Genomic DNA, 14,139 nt, shown 5'->3' with positions numbered 1-14,139 from the left:
GTCTAAGTCATTAATATATATTGTAAACAACTGGGGTCCCAGCACTGAACCTTGCAGTACCCCACTAGTCACTGCCTGCCATTCTGAAAAGGTCCCGTTTACTCCCACTCTTTGCTTCCTGTCTGCCAACCAATTCTCTATCCTCATCAATACCATACCCCCAATACCGTGTGCTTTAAGTTTGCACACTAATCTCCTGTGTGGGACCTTGTCAAAAGCCTTTTGAAAATCTAAATATACCACATCCACTGGCTCTCCCCTATCCACACTACTAGTTACATCTTCAAAAAATTCTATAAGATTCGTCAGACATGATTTTCCTTTCACAAATTCATGCTGACTTTGTCCGATGATTTCACCTCTTTCCAAATGTGCTGTTATCACATCTTTGATAACCGACTCTAACATTTTCCCCACCATCGATGTCAGACTAACCGGTCTATAATTCCCCGGTTTCTCTCTCCCGCCTTTTTTAAAAAGTGGGGTTACATTAGCCACCCTCTAATCCTCAGGAACTAATCCAGAATCTAAGAAGTTTTGAAAAATTATCACTATTGCATCCACTATTTCTTGGGCTACTTCTTTAAGCACTCTGGGATGCAGACCATCTGGCCCTGGGGATTTATCTGCCTTTAATCCCTTCAATTTACCTAACACCACTTCTCTACTAACATGTATTTTCCTCAGTTCCTCCATCTCACGAGACCCTCGGTCCCTTACTATTTCCGGAAGATTATTTATGTCCTCCTTAGTGAAGACAGAACCAAAGTAATTATTCAATTGGTCTGCCATGTCTTTGTTCCCTATGATCAATTCACCTGTTTCTGACTGTAAAGGACCTACATTTGTCTTGACCAATCTTCTTCTTTTCATGTATCTATAAAAGCTTTTACAGTCAGTTTTTATGTTCCCTGCCAGCTTTCTCTCATAATCTTTTTTCCCTTCCCTAATTAAGCCCTTTGTCCTCCTCTGCTGGTCTCTGAATTTCTCCCAGTCCTCAGGTGTGCTGCATTTTTTTTGCTAATTTATATGTTTCTTCTTTGGACTTGATACTATCCCTAATTTCCCTTGTCAGCCACGGGTGCACTACCTTCCCTGGTTTATTCTTTTGCCAAACTGGGATGAACAATTGTTGTAGTTCATCCATGCGATCTTTAAATGCTTGCCATTGCATATCCACCGTCAACCCTTGAAGTATCATTTGCCAGTCTATCTTAGCTAATTCACGTCTCATACCTTCAAAGTTACCCTTCTTTAAGTTCAGAACCTGTGTTTCTGAATTAACTATGTTACTCTCCGTCTTAATGAAGAATTCCACTATATTATGATCACTCTTACCCAAGGGGCCTCGCACGACAAGATTGCTAACTAACCCTTCCTCATTGCTCAATACCCAATCTAGAATGGCCTGCTCTCTAGTTGGTTCCTCGACATGTTGGTTCAGAAAACCATCCCGCATACATTCCAAGAAATCCTCTTCCTCAGCACCCTTACCAATTTGGTTCACCAAATCTATATGTAGATTGAAGTCACCCATTATAACTACTGTTCCTTTATTGCACGCATTTCTAATTTCCTGTTTAATGCCAACCCCAACCTCACTACTACTGTTAGGTGGCCTGTACACAACTCCCACCAGTGTTTTCTGCCCCTTAGTGTTATGCAGCTCTACCCATATCGATTCCACATCCTTCAGGCTAATGTCCTTCCTTTCTATTGCGTTAATCTCCTCTCTAACCAGCAATGCTACCCCACCTCCTTTTCTTTCCTGTCTATCCCTCCTGAATATTGAATATCCCTGGATGGTGAGCTCCCATCCTTGGTCACCCTGGAGCCATGTCTCTGTGATCCCAACTACATCATATTCATTAATAACTATCTGCACATTCAATTCATCCACCTTGTTACGAATGCTCCTCGCATTGACACACAAAGCCTTCAGACTTGTTTTTACAACACTCTTAGCCCTTATACAATTATGTTGAAAAGTGGTTCTTTTTGCTTTTTGCCTTACTACTTTTTGCGTCTACCCTCATTTTACACCCCTCTGTCTCTCTGCACTTGTTCCCATCCCCCTGCCACATTAGTTTAAAGCCTCCTGAACAGCAGTAGCAAACGCTCCCCCTAGACATTGAAAAAAAATGAAAACAAATCATTAGAAATAGGTGACATAGGGTCAGAAGGTGTTCAATCAGTGTGGATAGAGCTAAGGAACTGCAAGGGTAATAAGTCTGATGGGAGTTGTGTACAGACCCCAATAGTAGTAGGGATATGGCCTACAAATTACAATGGAAGATTGAAAATGCATGCCAAGAGTGCAAAGTTACAATAATCATGAGAGATTTCAATAGATCAGGAAAATCAAGTTGGAGCTGGATTCCAAGAGGGGAAATTTCTAAAATGTTTTTTCAGAGTAGCTTTTGTTTGAGCTCACTAGGGGATCAGCTATTCTGGAATGGAAGTTGTGCAATGAACCAGAATTGATTAAAGATCTTAAGGTAAGAGAATCCTTAGGGGAAAGTGATCATAATATGATTGAATTTACTCTGAAATTTGAGAAGGAGAAGCTAAAGTCAGATGTATCAGTAATACAGTGGAGTAAAGGGAATTACAGAGGCATAAGAGAGGAGATGGCCAGAATTGATTGGAACATTGGCAGGGATGATGGCAGAGCAACAATGTCTGGAATTTCTGGAAGCAATTCAGAAAGCACAGAGCATATACATCCCAAAGAGGGAGAAGTATTCTAAAGGCAAGAAGACACAACTGTGGCTAATAAGAGAAGTCAAAGCCAACATAAAAGCTGAAGAGAGGGCATATAATAGGGGAAAAATTAGTGGGAAGTTAGAGAATTGAGACGTTTTTAAAAACCAATAGAAGGCAACTAAAAAGTCACTAAGAAGGTAAATGGAATACAAATGTAAGCTGGCCCATAATATTAAAGAAGATACCAAAAGTTTCTTAGACATAAAATGAAAAGAGAGGCAAGAGTGGATATCAGACCATTGGAAACGATGCTGGAGAGGTGGTAATAGAGAACAAGGAAATAGTGGTCAAATTGAATAAGTATTTTGCATCAGTTTACACTGTGTAAGACACTAGCAGTATGATGAAAGTTCCAGGTGTCAGGGAACGAAGTGTGTGAAGTTACTATTACTAGAGAGAAACTAAAAGGTCTGAAAGTAGATAAGTCACCTAGACCAGATGGTGTACACCCCAGGGTTCTGAAAGAGGTGGCTGAAGAGATTGTGGAGGCATTAGTAATGATCTTTCAAGAATCACTAGATTCTGGAATGGTTCCAGAAGACAGGAAAATTCCAAATGTCAGACCACTTTTCAAGAAGGGAGAGAGACAGAAGAAAGGAAACTTTAGGCCAGTTAGTCTAACCTCAGTGGTTGGAAAGATGTTGGAGTCGATGATTAAAATGAGGTCTTGGGATACTTGGAGTCACATGATAGAATAGGCCACAGTAACTAGGGTTTTCTTAAGGTATAATCTTGCCTGAAGATGTGTTGGAATTCTTTGAAGAAATAATGATCAGGAAAGGAGAATCAGTTGATGTTATGTACTTGTATTTTCAGAGGGCCATTGACAAGGTGCCACACATGAGACTGCTTAACAAGCTATGAATCCATGGTATTACAGGAAAAAATTCTAACATGGATAAAGCAGTAGATGATTGGCAGGTTCCAAAGAGTGGGAATAAGGAGCCATTTCTGACTGTCTGCCAGTGATTAGTGATGATCCATGAGGGGTCTGTATTGGAATTGATTATTTTTACATTATATGTCAATGGTATAGATGATGGAATTGATGGCTTTGTTGAAAAGTTTGCATGCAAGGTGAAGATAGGTTGAGGGGAAGGTAGTTTTGGGGACTTAGAGAGGCTACAGAAGGTCTTAGACCAATTAGGAGAATGGGTAAAGAAGTGGCAGTCAGAATACAGTGTCAGGAAGTGAATGGACATGCACTTTAGTAGAAGAAATAAAAGTGTTGACTGTTTTCTAAAAAGAGAGAAAATACAAAAAACTGAGCACAAAGGGATATGGGAGTCCTTCTGCAGGATTCCCTAAAGGTTAATTTGCAGGTTGAGTCTATGGTGAGGAAGGCAAATGCAATGTGAGCATTCATTTCAAGAGGACTAGAATATAAAAGCAAGGACGTAATGTTAGGGCTTTATAAAGCACTGGTGAGGCCTCACTCGGAGTATTGTGAGTAGGTTTGGGCCTCCAATCTCAGAAAAAAACTGCTGGAACTGGAGAGTGTTCAAAGGAATATTCACAAAAACAATTCCAGGATTGAATGGCTTGTCATCTGCTATGTGTTTAATGGCTTTGGGCCTGTATTCTCTAGAATTCAGAAGAATGAGGGGCGACATTATTGAAACCTATTGAATGGTGAAAGGCCTTGATAGAGTGGATAGGGAGAGGAGGTTCCCTGTGGTGGGAAAGTCTAAGACCAGAGGACACAGTCTTAGAATATAGGGGCATCCATTTAGAAAGGAGACAAGGAGGAATTCCTTTAGCCAGAGGGTGGTGGATCTGTGAAATTCTTTGCTACAGACAGCTGTGGAGGCCGAGTCTTTATGCATTAAGGCAGAAGTTGATAGATTCTTGATTGTTCAGGGCATGAAGGGATACAGGGAGAAGGCTGGAGATTGGGGCTGAGAAGAAAATTGGATTAGCCATGCTGAAATAACAGAGCAAACTCAATGGGCCAAATGGTCTAATTCTGCTCCTATATCTCAAGGTCTTATTATCTTGTGTTGATGAATCTGCAGCATGGTTTTCTTATAACAAGTTGTCACTTTTATTGTCATTTCGACCATAACTGTTATGTACAGTACTTAGTAAAAACGAGACAACGACACAACATTTTTCAGGACCATGGTGTTACATGACACAGTATAAAAACTAGACCGAACTATGTAAAAAACAACACAGAGAGAAAAAAAAACAACTGCACTAGACTACAGACCTACCCAGGACTGCATAAAGTGCACAAATCAGTGCAGGCATTACAATAAATAATAAACAGGACAATAGGGCAGTAAGGTGTCAGTCCAGATAGCAGCCAACCAGAATGCTTTGCTGCCCGAAGTCCTTTGGGACATCCTAAGAGGCAGGAATGCCACGGATCATGCCATCAGCAGACAACAAATTGACTGGCTTCTCCACAGCTCTTGATTCATGTATGAGAGGCATGTTCTCATTGGCAAACACTCATCCACACAGGTTTTAATGAAGCCAGTCACAACTGTGGCATATTCATTTAGATTCAAAGATGAATCCCTGAATACTGACCAGTACACCAACTCAAAGCAGTCCTGTAAACCCTCCTGCGCCTCCCTTGTCCATACCTTCTTGGTCCTCACTACTGTAGTCTTCAATCCCTGCCTATACTCAGTGATTAGATGTACAGCCAGGTGGTCAAACTTTCCACAGTGTGGATGTGGGATGGCATGGTAAGTGTCCTTGACTGGTATAACTGGTGGTATAACTGTAGTCCAATGTGTTGATTCCTTTGATTCCACAAGTGAAATGCTGGTGATAATTATTGAGTGACCTTTTTCATGCTGGTCTGGTTAAACTCCCTCAAACTGATGGGAAAGGCATCAGGGACCATTGTTTCATGCCTGTTGGTTATATCACTCAGTTTGTCAAGAGTCTGTTTGGCAGGGGCCTGAAGAGGAATATACACTGCTACTAAGACAACTGTTGAAAACTTCTGCAGCAGATGAAATGGATCTGTTACTGTAGAAACATAGAAAAAATACATAAAAATCATACTGTGATGTGTAATTCCATGAGGATCAAAGATAACGGCATGACTCACCATACTACCATCCCTATCCAGTGTTACATTGTTGAAACCCAGCTTCCCCCAATTCTAATTGCTCTCAAGACAACTAAATTAATTTTCTCCTGCAGTGCTCTAAAACAAGCATTCTTAAAGGAATAACAAATTCCCATGCATGAATGAGGCAGAAATTTTTTCACCACACAACAGCAAAATTCCAAGAAAGAGATACAAAACAGCCTTGAACTGGCCATCAACTATTGCACTGCAGATAAACTCAAACTGAATTTGCTTAATGCAGGAAAAAAAGTGACAAATTACTAGGACAATAATTGCAGTTTGATTTGTCATATAACAAAATCTGTTATTTTACCAATTGAATGACCAAAGAAGTTTACTGGCAAACAATGAGATATATGGGACACTCCACCTCAACAGCAGGAAACTTGTGCAGAGACTGTCAGTACATGTGTAGAAAATACTGCTAAGCAAACTGATCACTTTTGATCACCTCCTGTCATCGAGTCAAAATAGTTTAGAATCCTATTGAAATAAGGATTCTGTGCTGATTTGACACCATGCAACATTAATTAGTAACTGGTATATGTATCGATATACAGTGAAAAGCTTTTGTTTGCATGCCACAGCGGCATGGTAGAGTAATCATTATCATGATGCTTTGTAGTACCAGCCACAGGGGTTTAGATCCCACCACAGTCTGTAAGGAGTGTGTATGTTCTCCCCATGTCCATGTGAGTTTCCTCTCACGTTAGGGTTAGTAGGTTGGTGCCAAAAGCATGGTGACACTTGCTGGCTGCCCTATCACATTTATGACGCAAATGACACATTTTACTGTATGGTTCGGTGTACATATAACAAATAAAGCTAATCTTTAATCAGACAGATCATTGAATAAGTAAATACATAAAAATAGTACAAAAAGGAAAAGGAGGATGTGGAATTTTTCGATGACAGAGAAAGGGCCATGCAGTTGGATAAGTGAAGTACAAGGGCTGTGACAAGGTAGACTGAGAGATCAAGAGTTCATCTTTAACATACAGGAGGTCTTTTCAAGACTATAATAACAGTGGAATAGAATCTACCTTGAGCCTGGTAGATGAGCATGCTATTATCCAATGAAGTCAGTGCATCACCAAACACCAGCCACGGTCATAATTACCCTTCAAAATCTGGTCATTAATTAGACCAAAACACTGGCAGATACACATTTAATTTTCAGTACCTGGCCCAGCCATCCATGGATAAGGTGGCACAATACAACCTAGTGTCAAGTGCAAAGCAGGTGAAAGACAATTCCAGAATAACCTTACTCCTCCAGTAAATGCCAGGTTTGATCATTCATTGCCAAATTGACAATAAATGTACAATTGTCATCAGTTTCTTCAGCTGAACATCCTGTAATTGGCTTATTATCTATAAGTTAGGATAACACAACTCAAAGAATTAGGATGATCAACAATAAAATGGACAAGCAGTATCCCTGCCCCACCTTTCCTCGCAAATGACTCTCAGAGAACAAGGAGATACCAAAGAAAACTTATAGAACAAGAACGTTTTCCAATCCCACTCAATACATTATCAAAACAATCAAAAATGGATTGGCATTCTCATATTCAATGTGTTAGGAACAGCTACTCCCCCTTCACTATCAGATGCTGAACATTCCATAAATTCTTGAGCATGACCTCATTATTCTTCTTTCACTATTTATTTCTTGTAGAATAATTTTTTGTTTGGCACATGCTGTACTGCTACTACTAAACAATAAACTTCACAGCATATGTCAGTGATATGAAAATCTTGAGCTACACACACGAAATGCTGGAGGACCTCCGCAAAGTCAAGCTGAAACATCAGCTGTTTATTTCTCTCCATAGATGCTGCTTGACCTGCTGAGTTCCTCCAGCATTTTGTGTGTGCTACTCAGTGATTCTGATTCTGAACCCTGACAGTAACTCACTGATAATCCATATGATCTGGCATTTGGATTACTCACTGGAATGTGAGCCAGAGACCAAAGCTACAAGCAGGATATACAGCCAAAACCATAGGTCAAGAATTCAACCACAGTTGCAGTTTGGATATGGAACAGGAAGATCAGGAATTTTGGAAGCCTTGTGACCACAGCTGGGGTCTGTTGCACTGGGACTCCCTGAATGCCAGAGGCTTTGGTAGGGGGCAGAATTGGTTAGGTGGATCCAGGAAGGGTTTTTTTTTGAGAGTATATAGATAATCCAACTAGGGACGAAGTTATACTTGACCTTTGGGAAATTAGCCTGGTCAGGTGATCAAAATTTCAGGGGCCAAGTATTTGGGAAACAATAATCATAACTCCATAAGCATTCAGATATTTATGGATAAGGATTTTGTTAACTTCCGGTTAAGATGGCACTACTGAATGCATGCGACAGCTCTCTGGCAATTTAAAAAAGGTTAAGAAATCAGACTAAAAACATCACTAAAAATAGCTTTTCTGAGGTAAATTGTGTTAAATTATCATTGCAAACAGTGAAGGGGTGAGCGATGGATAGTGAGGCGAGTTTAGGGGATGAGCCAAGATGGTCTTATGATCTTATGAAGATGGTGTGTTGCAGAATTGTTGCAGATGGAGTTCCAGCGTCCATGGATAAAGGAGGAATATGCTGCACTTTGGGAGGTCATATATTAGAAGAAAGTACCTGGCAAATGGTTGGACATTTCAGGAGGAAATCCTGCATCACGACTTTGACTAAAAATGTTGACAATTCCTCCCCCCCCCCCCCCCATATATGCTGTTCAACATGCTAAGTTTCTCCAGAAGATTGTTTGTTTCACTTCTTACTTAGACCATAAGATAAGATGATAAGATATAAGAGTAGGAGTAGGCCATTCGGCCTATCGAGTCTGCTCTGCCATTCAATCATGGTTGATCCAATTCTTCCAGTCATCCCCACTCCCCTGCTTTCTCCCATACCCTTTGATGCCCTGGCTAATTAGGGACCTATCTATCTCTGCCTTAAATGCACCCAATGACTTGGCCTCTACAACTGCTCAAGGCAACAAATTCCACAGATTTATTACCCTCCAACTAAAGAAATTTCTCTGCATCTCTGTTCTAAATGGACATCCTTCAATCCTGAAGTCACATCCTCTCGGTCTAGACTCCACTACCATGGGAAATAACTTTGCCATATCTAATCTGTTCAAGCCTTTTAACATTTGGAATGTTTCTATGAGATCCCCCTCATTCTCCTGAACTCCAGGGAAAACAGCCCAAGAGCTGCCAGATGTTCCTCATACAGTAGCCCTTTCATTCCTGGAATCATTTTTGTGAATCTTCTCTGAAACCTCTCCTGTGTCAGTATATTCTTTCTAAAACAAGGAGCCCAAAACTGCATACAATACTCCAAGTGTGTTCTCACGAGTGCCTTATAGAGCCTCAATGCCACATCCCTTTTCTTATATTCTATACCTCTAGAAATGAATGCCAAAATTGCATTTGCCTTCTTCACCACCAGCTTAACCTGGAGGTTAACTTTTAGGGTATCCTGCACAAGGACTCCCAAGTCCCTTTGCATTTTGAATTGTCTCCCCATCTAAATAATAGTCTGCCCATTTATTTCTTCCACCAAAATGCATGATCATACATTTTCCAATATTGTGTATCATTTGCCACTTCTTTGCCCATTCCCCTAAACTATCTAAGTCCTAGTGAAGCTACTTCCACAGTGCTATGTATAGAGTCTAAGGATTTAGACCCACAGAACAGTGAACAAATTGGAATATATTTTCAAATAAGGATAGTTTACAACTTGAAAGGCAGCTTGCAGAAGACAGTGTTTCCACATCCCTGTTGCCTTCCCTAGAAATCACTTCAATCGATTTGCCATCCATATGTACAGGCAGGAGCATACTCTTATTTCATATTCTCAATCTTAACTCTGCCTTGTTAACCATTTTAAAGCTTAGTGATGGAAACAGGAAAGGGAAAATGTAGACAAAAGGATTCTAGCTGCTAACTTACTACAGGTGCGAAACTTCTAGCACAGCACTTCCATTAAGTGAATTTCAGAAAATAAACAGATAACAAGATCTGCACTTTCTCTGAGGTCTTTAAAGACACATTTACTCCTCAGGTTTTCAATCAATTGCACTAAGACTGAACTTCAGCAGAGATTGGGACCCTGGTGTTGACTTTTCAATTTGTACAACTGTTCAAAGGTCACTTTTTTGAGTGTTGGAAGCCAATTCTCACATGAGGTCTTAAGAGGAGAAGAATCAAGGGAAACTTACATAAAATTATAGAAGGAGAGGAAATGATGCATGATATTTTGTTGGTTGCAAAGAAAAGTGCAATATTAAATCAGAACTGCCATGGATGAGCAGTCTCTGAAGGAGACAGGTCAAGTTTAAAGAGCTGATGAAACTTGATTAAAAGTTATCTTTCTTGATGAAGAACCGGGGTAGGAAGTTGCTCTCACTCAGTAGCATACTCCTCTACATCACCAGTCAATAAAAGCAAATTTCATATGTTGTGTTTGAGATCTGTTACCCTTCATTGACATCAAGATACTGGTGCCAATGCAGAAGAAATGGAATAGAATGTTATTCGAATAAGGGACTGTCTAAAGAGAAGTGTTAGAGGTGCGGCTGTTCTCTTTAAAGCAGAAAAGGTTGAGAACACATATAATAGAGGCATTGAAATCATGGGGAAATGTCGAGAAATTCAGGGTGAAAATCCTCCAACAATTAAAGGACCAACAAGCACATCACTGGATCATAAGGTATTAGACTGAAGAGACAGTAGAAAGAGGAGACAATACTTTTGAACCCTTACACATGCAGATATACTTCTAGCAGGAACATTAACAGAGCTGTGGGGACAAAAAAGACTAATTTGATAAAAATGAGAGCTTACAGAAGCAAAAGCAAGGTGATCCCACCAATATCCTCCCTTGTTGTATAATTAATTCTGCCTTGCACAAAGGCAAATGCCAATATTTGTTCAGTTGGAGCTAATGAAAGAATAATTGGCATAATATCTGCAGAGACTTGTGAGGGAAGGTTAAACAGTATGAAATTGAAATTTCTCAATCCCCTGATGTTAGTTTTCTCCTTTAGTTTAAAGTATGGAGTTGGTGGTCTTGTGGGTAGATCAGAATCAGAGTCAGTATCAGAATCAAGTTTATTATCACTGGCATGTGATGTGAAATTTGTTAACTTAGCAGCAGCAGTTCAATGCAATACATAATCTAGGAGAGATAAAAAACAATAATAATAATAAATAAAATAATAATAATGATAAACAAGTAAATCAATTACAGTATACATATATTGAATAGATTTTAAAAAGCATGCAAAAACAGAAATACTGTATATTAAAAAATAGGTGAGGTTGTGTCCAAAGATTCAATATCCATTTAGGAATCGGATGGCAGAGGGGAAGAAGCTGTGCCTGAATCGCTATGCCTTCAGGCTTCTGTACCTCCTACCTGATGGTAACTGTGAGAAAAGGGCATGTCCTGGGTGCTGGAGGTCCTTAATAATGGATGCTGCCTTTCTGAGACACTGTTCCCTGAAGATGTCATGGGTACTTTGTAGGTTAGTACCCAAGGAGTCGACTAAATTTACAGTCCTTTGCAGCTTCTTTTGGTCCTGTGCAGTAGCCCCTCCATACCAGACAATGATGCAGCCTGTCAGAATGCTCTCCACAGTACAACTATAAAAGTTTTTGAGTGTATTTGTTGACATGCCAAATCTCTTCAACCTCCTAATAAAGTATAGCCGCTGTCTTGCCTTCTTTACAACTATATAAATATGTTGGGACTAGGTTAGATCCTCAGAAATCTTGACACTCAGGAACTTGAAACTGCTCACTCTCTCCACTTCTGATCCCTCTATGAGGATTGGTATGTGTTCCTTTGTCTTACCCTTCCTGAAGTCCACAATCAGCTCTTTCATCTTACTGACGTTGAGTGCCAGGTTGTTGCTGCAGCACCACTCCACTAGTTGGCATATCTCACTCCTGTACGCTTTCTCGTCACCATCTGAGATTCTACCAACAATGGCTGTATCGTCAGAAAATTTATAGATGGTATTTGAGCTATGTCTAGCCACATGGTCATGTGTATATCGAGAGTAGAGCAGTGGACTAAGCACACATCTCTGAGGTTATATTGCCACAGCAGCTCATGCAACTGCCCATTCTTCATCTGAGAATCCATGTTTTCTTTCACCTCATAATGCTACAATTAAATTTCATTCTCTTTGCAAAAAAGGATTTGGATCTTGAAGGGTGAGGTGGACATAGAAAACTAAAAACTATAACTCAGGATGGCCACATGGTCATGTCTCTGAAGATTCACCATTGCATGTGGCCAGTATGTCTTGATCTTTAAAGGCAATGTTAAAAAACATGTCACAAGCATGTATCAATGTCAAACCTTGCATTTCAAACAAAAGCATCAGTCAAAAGTCAGTAACCAATCTAGAAACCTCACAGCATGCAGTCAACTCCAAAAAGAGGTGGTTGTCTTGACTTTTTGTACACTTTCCTCTCAGCTTTCAATTTCTACACAAGGCCAAAAGCATACCTTGTTCCTCTCAGCCCCAAACGTACAATGGTGGAGGTTGGTGTCGACACAACCATCAGCTTAATTTTAATTTTGTGACCACACTGAGATGTACCCTGGTTTCCTTTTCCACAGAACTATGTTCATACTTCATATGGGCTAGTTCGAAAGGAAGCCTGATTTTACATTAGTTAGTTCACAGGAAGGAAAGGGGATACAGTTTTGTGCTGCACTGTCTCTTCATACAAGACTGTAAAATACAGAAACAGGATTAGGCCATCTGGCCCATCAGTCCTGCTTTGATTTTCCAACACGGCTGATTTATTATCCCCTTCAACCCCATTCTCCTGCCTTCTCCATAAAAGAAAAATGCATGAGTTGTTCGTTTTATTGTGATGTTATTAACACTCAAGAGTTACTTGAAGTACAGTCCTGGGAACAACCCACCTATTTAACACTAACATAATCATAGGACAATTTACAATGACCAACTAACCTACTAAATGATACACCTTTGGTATGTGGGAGAAAACCGGAGCACCCAGAGTAAACTGACACACTTCACAGAAAGAACATACAACAAACTCCTTATAGGCAGCACTGGAATTGAACTTCAAACTCCGAATGCCCCCAGCTGTAATAATGTTGTGCTAACCTCTACACTACCACGGCGCCCTAGGGTGAACTATATTCAAAAGTACTTGGTCCATTTTCTTGAAAGGTCAAAGTTCCACTGGAAGAAGGCACCAGCACTTCAAAGCATCTCAATTTTGCTTCTTATTACACCAACAAAATAAAGGAAGTGGGATCAATTTCTACATTTGTACTGAAGACTAAACATGAATAAGATTAATTTGATGGTCAAGATTTAGAAAAAGCATCTATTGAACAGATTTTTAGCTACACACTGAAGCCAAACCTCATCAGAATCTATAGATCATTCTAAATGAGACACATCTTGCCCAGTCACTCAAAATCAAAGTCCAAAGTGAATGATATTCACAAAACAATCCAGACTTATATACAAGTCCCATCAATACTCACGACCTCTTACAGATGTGTAGTGGACAGGAGTGTTCTACAACAGGTAGTTAAAACTGCCCAATGCATCACTAGCACCAGTCTACATACCATCAAGGACATACAGAAAGTACATACAGAAAAGTGCGGGAAAACGCTAGTAATATTATGACAATACCACCCACCCTGCTTATGGACCATTTGACCTACTCCCATCAGGGAAGAAAATATGCAGCATTCACACCAGGATCTCCAAATTCAAACACAATTACTTTCCTCAAGCTGTCAGGGTGATCAACACCTACACTTGTTAACCCACCCCACCATCACTACATACACATCACCTAGCATTACTATATGTATAGACAATTCATTTACTGTATGTATACAACAATTACTTGACATTATGTTTTATAACATTTCTGTTATATTTACTGTGTTTTAAAGTTTTTTTATTATGCTTATTGCATGTTTTTTTATACTGTATTGGATCCAGAGTACCAATCATTTCATGTACTGAAGAATGACAATAAACAATCTTGAATCTTATAAAGGTTATTAAAGAGGATCAAAATTATTGAATATATGAAAGGGGTTGATAGAGAAAACAGAAATTATTGAGCAGACCTTTACCCTGAGCAATAAATGTTAGTCACTAACAAATGCAAAAAGAAATTCAGCAGAATTTTCATTACTGAGTGTGTGTGTTGACTGTGAAATTCAATGCCACATCGATTAGTTGAGCAG

At 39.7% G+C, this 14,139-nt stretch overlaps 1 protein-coding gene across 9 annotated transcripts in view; it reads right to left on the bottom strand.

The window, feature by feature from the left end:
• The window catches only part of hivep3b (HIVEP zinc finger 3b), a 696,153-nt gene that overhangs the window by 474,722 nt on the left and 207,292 nt on the right, over window positions 1-14,139 (bottom strand). The gene's annotated exons all lie outside the window — the stretch shown is intronic.

The sequence above is a fragment of the Hemitrygon akajei genome, chromosome 32, assembly GCF_048418815.1.
Source record: "Hemitrygon akajei chromosome 32, sHemAka1.3, whole genome shotgun sequence".
NCBI lineage: Eukaryota > Metazoa > Chordata > Chondrichthyes > Myliobatiformes > Dasyatidae > Hemitrygon > Hemitrygon akajei.
The sequence above is the reverse complement of the archived record's forward strand: the minus strand, read 5'-3'. Positions and strand labels throughout refer to the sequence as shown.